This window comes from Neolamprologus multifasciatus, unplaced genomic scaffold, assembly GCF_963576455.1.
Source record: "Neolamprologus multifasciatus unplaced genomic scaffold, fNeoMul1.2 scaffold_32, whole genome shotgun sequence".
Lineage (NCBI taxonomy): Eukaryota > Metazoa > Chordata > Actinopteri > Cichliformes > Cichlidae > Neolamprologus > Neolamprologus multifasciatus.
In genome coordinates, this window is record NW_028181993.1 from 21566 (window position 1) to 27167 (window position 5602).

Sequence of the window (5602 nt, forward strand, 5' to 3'; positions counted from 1 at the left end):
TGTTTCACTCAGTAACAGCAGCTTTTTAATATTATTGACTATATGTTATAGTCAATAATATTACAATTACAGTTACAATTAGAATGCAGTCAGCATGTGCCAAACAAACTCCCCCCAAATCGATCATGTTTGATATGATGATGACGTTTTTAACATCTTATTTATCAACTTATTTAATACACTGTATCAATCAATTATTAAACAAATATCAGGCTGTAGAAAAGCCAATAATAATGCACCGAGCACGTTCATGCCATAACAGCTAAATGGCCATCAAAGAAAACCCTGAATGCCTAATACAGGACAGGCCAACAGTTAATGCAGCCACAGATGGACATCAGTCAGCTTTCTGCACTTTCCACCTGATCACATCTGTCCTCAAAGTCACGTCACTTCCTCTGTGGTTCATTTATGTTTACTTTTACATTTGCAGTGACAATAACTTTAGTGACATAGTGCACACATTATTTCCTATGGACTGCTGGGTTATCTTGGTTTATTTAAGTTAGTATTTTTAAAGGTGAAGTCAGTCATTTTTAGGTTATTTGATAGAAAAAAGGATCTTGTACTCATAAACAAACATAGAATAGTGGATACAAATGACACATTGTTAAATGTGTCATTGGTCACTGCTTACTTTCCTCATTATTTAAGCATTACTCATCCTTAGTATGTCATTTATGAATACAGATATACGTTCTTAGAAAGAACCACTTCTGAGCCTGATCTCCTTACTCCAAGGAGCTTTTGTGAGTTATCATTGTGCCAGAGGAGGAGGGCATCCACTACTTCTCCAAACAACTTCCCCAAACCAAAGCACAAATAAAACAATAAGTAAAACAGGCTGTTCTAAAGTATGATTAAAGTTCAGCCTCATTAATATAAATGTCACTGACAGTTGCTAATATATTGGAAAAGCAAAATACTTACTGATGTCTTTCTGTCCAACAACAGGAGTGCTGGTCCCGAGCCTCAAAGACAGTAAGAAGCAAGCAGAGGGAGAAAAAGCAGAACAGTTTTCAGAAACTGATTTGATCCTTAATGGCTGTGCAATCATTGTAACATAGAGATTGCTTGTGTTGTTAAATAAAGGCTAGATTTGACATTAATAGATGCCACAGATGTTCAAAAGCTGCCACAAAGCATGAACAACAAATGGACGTCTCCTGCACCTCCCGAAGAATTTTGTCTGGGCTCTTATCTCACTTTTTTATTTCAAACAATCAACAGAAAATTTCACAGACATAGTTTTATGTAAGGTTTTTAAGGCTGTGGTGTTAATTTTGAAGTAACATGAGCCCAGCGGCAGCAGCAACGCTAGGCTAACACTAACTAGCTAGCAAGATTATAATCCCGGTGCTAAACTAAGAGAAGCCACAAAATCAGTTTGAATAAGAGTAAACATTTACTCACCAAGTCAGTGTATCAGGTAAAGATCCACAGCAATGACAATAATATCTTGAGCTGACGCTTCTCCAGGTTTGCTCAACATATTCCATAACAAATGCTGGCACCGTGAACATGCGGACTGAGAAGCTTAATGTGTACTTTGTAAACACGATGAGAAAAAAAGCTGGCTGAAGAAGAAAAGATAAATGGCCTTTTTTTCAAGCCTTCTCTCGGCCGGCCGTTTGGCCTATGACATGTGGCGGAAGCCCCTGGTACAGGGCACCGCCAGTTCGATCCCCTCACGAACTCAGTGGCCACGGCCCTCGCTTGGGGGGCGGGGAAACACGCACTCGTGTTTCCTTTATGCTTTTTCCTGCTCTCCCCAAGTCCGACGTGGCATTTTCAAAACACATCTTTCATCCTTCTGCCCTGAGAAGCAAAACTTCCAGCTTAGTTAGTTTTTCTAACTTAAGACAAGTCAAATAAATGGAGTTTATCAGCATTTCTGCATAAAAAGTACTGGTAACTTATTTAAATCGAGTTCTAATAACAAATTGTTAAAAATTGAGTTGAGCCTATTTAATATTTTTAATTAAACACAATATTTCATTTTACAGTGTAGGTTTCCATGTGTAATTAGTGTGTAAGAATATTGCAGAAGAAGCTTAATGTGTACTTTGACAATAATATCTTGAGCTGACGCTTCTCCAGGTTTGCTCAACATATTCCATAACAAATGCTGGCACCGTGAACATGCGGACTGAGAAGCTTAATGTGTACTTTGTAAACACGATGAGAAAAAAAGCTGGCTGAAGAAGAAAAGATAAATGGCCTTTTTTTCAAGCCTTCTCTCAGCCGGCCGTTTGGCCTATGACATGTGGCGGAAGCCCCTGGTACAGGGCACCGCCAGTTCGATCCCCTCACGAACTCAGTGGCCACGGCCCTCGCTTGGGGGGCGGGGAAGCACGCACTCGTGTTTCCTTTATGCTTTTTCCTGCTCTCCCCAAGTCCGACGTGGCATTTTCAAAACACATCTTTCATCCTTCTGCCCTGAGAAGCAAAACTTCCAGCTTAGTTAGTTTTTCTAACTTAAGACAAGTCAAATAAATGGAGTTTATCAGCATTTCTGCATAAAAAGTACTGGTAACTTATTTAAATCGAGTTCTAATAACAAATTGTTAAAAATTGAGTTGAGCCTATTTAATATTTTTAATTAAACACAATATTTCATTTTACAGTGTAGGTTTCCATGTGTAATTAGTGTGTAAGAATATTGCAGAAGAAGCTTAATGTGTACTTTGACAATAATATCTTGAGCTGACGCTTCTCCAGGTTTGCTCAACATATTCCATAACAAATGCTGGCACCGTGAACATGCGGACTGAGAAGCTTAATGTGTACTTTGTAAACACGATGAGAAAAAAAGCTGGCTGAAGAAGAAAAGATAAATGGCCTTTTTTTCAAGCCTTCTCTCGGCCGGCCGTTTGGCCTATGACATGTGGCGGAAGCCCCTGGTACAGGGCACCGCCAGTTCGATCCCCTCACGAACTCAGTGGCTGCGGCCCTCGCTTGGGGGGCGGGGAGACACGCACTCGTGTTTCCTTTATGCTTTTTCCTGCTCTCGCCAAGTCCTCCGCCCGCTCTACATCTCTCTTATTACCTTTTATTACCCGAAGAAAATCACAATCACGCTTACACTCATGCCTTTGCCTTTCACCACTTCAAAACTGCGCCTACTTCAATATTACCTTCATTCGCTCTCTTTGCTTTTCACCTTTCTTTCTCACTACACTAAGTACAGTTTTTTAACGCTGTGTATTCACTCTTGCTAAGTACATGTGAACAGATCTTGAATAAAAACAACAAAACAAAACATACTTTTCTGTTTTCTGCTTCTTGCTTGTAGGTGTCAGGATTAATTAAGTGAAGTCAAATTTCCAGACAGTTGGTATTTAAGCTGATTTATGACACTGATGCATCTTAATGTGCAAGTGGGATAATGTGTGACTCTCCTTGTTGACCCCTGTGAGAACAGAGTGGGTTATTATGGAAAAGGGACATAAATCTGTGGGTACAGTCACAGTGTGGTTACTAAGCTGACTATGAGCAAGTCCCTTAAATAGAACAGATTAGAAGCAGATTAGATTTAGGTAAAATGATTACATCTCTTCTCCTCCTCACTATTTAAAGGAACAAGGATGTTAAGGGTTTTAAGGGTCATGAAAATGGGGGACAAACAGAAATAATAAATATCTCATCTATTCCTCAAAGTTTATAGCAAGGTGTTTAAAAATAAGGACTAATATCAAAATGCAAACATGCAACTTTAACTTTTGGCACACTTTACAATATAGATACTATTAAATGCAAATGGATTAGAGTAAAACTTTAATGTTCCTGCGGGACAGTTTACAGACAGACGTCCAGCTCCAACACATCAAACACGGATCTCCTGCATTATTGGATTATGTTATATAAAATGCTGCTACTAAACCAGTCACATAAAAATCATAAATGAATTAGTGGCTAACCTCCAAATATTCTCATTGTTGGCGGGTGGTGTTTTTTAAATTAGAGCTGTAAAATGTAGAAAGCCATGAAAAAGAACAGGTAGTTGGTAAAACATCTCAATCTTATTCCCAGGGTGCCAAGTACATGTATGAAAGCTATGGGCATTTACCTTATGAGCCCTTTGGTGTTGGTGTCACATAGCTGCATTAAAATGCTCCAAAAGGCTCAAACAGGGTCTGTGTTCTCTTTCTTCATATATGTACATCATAACCATTGGGTACATGTCATTTTATGAGGGTCGTCTTCTTCCTCTTTCTGTTGCTCTCATACACTATAGTGGATCATCTGCCTCCATCTCACCTTGTCCCTACCATTGTCCTCTGTCATACCAACCCCCATGTCCTCCTTCATTAGATCCATGAACTTCCCTCGAGGTCTTCCTCTTTTCCTCCTGTCTGGCAGCTCCATCTTCACCATCCTTTGTCCAATATGTCCATTATCCTCCTCTGCACATGTACAAACCACCTCAGCCTTACCTCTCTAGCTTTGTCTCCAGACTGATCAATTTGAACTGTCCCTCTAATGCTCTAATTTTTCTAGTTATGTCCATTCTGGTCACTCTCAATTGAAACAGTAACATTTTCAGTTCTGCCACACCAGCTCTGATCTCCTGACTGCCAAACTTCTGACCAATCCCATCCTCCAACAGCCTAATGTGGACATATAGATCTGTTAACTCTCCAAGTCTAATAATGCTTTGATCAGAGTATTACAGCAAAGGTTTATGTGAAACCAGCAATTATCATGGGAACGTCTATACACATTATATATATATATATATATTTTTTTTTTTTCTTTGATATACACACATATATATATATATATGTGTATGTGTGTATGTATGTGTGTATGTATGTATGTTATGAACAGCTGATCGGATCGGCAAAGCGTGTTTCTGGAATATTATGTTTTTGTTGCTGCAAGTTAAATAACTCATGAAAGGATAACCAAGCACACCATTGGGCAGAGAGAGTGTTCGCCCGTGGCGCCAAACAGGCTAGGACCGCCACTGTCCCTGATAGTGGCTCCAGCGTACCACACGGTGATGGAGGAGGTGAGGATGGACTCGATGATTGCAGTGTAGAATTGCATCATCATCCGTGTTGGCAGGTTGAATTTCTTCAGCTCCCTCAGGAAGTACATCCTCTGTTTTGGCATCATGGCCTTGGACTCACTTTTACAACTTTTTAATAGGAAAAAAGAGGAATTTTAATTAAAAAATGTTTTGACATTTGTGAAAATGTAATTTTTCCTGTATTCATTTTTTTTTTTTTTACATTTGTTTTGGTTTTTATTGCCTTTTGAGTCAAAAGTCTCCAGAGGCAGATGCTTGGTTTCCTGGTATTTCAAGACATTAATGCAATGGAAAGGGATTTAAAAAAAAGAAAGAAAGAAAAGAAAGAGTGGAAAGTGAATCTCACATGAAGCGGAGGAGCTCAGAGTTCTCTCACTAGTCTAAATATCTTCAGACGTGAGTGCAGATAGTAGTGGGAACATTTACTCAAGTACTTAAAATACATAAAGTCTGTGTTTCAGGTAGGTGTTTCCATGTTATACTAGATTCTGCTATTGTCATGGTTGGCTGTGTGGCAGGCAAGCAGAAGCGGTGGACCCAAAAATGCAGGACTCTTGGAGATGGGAA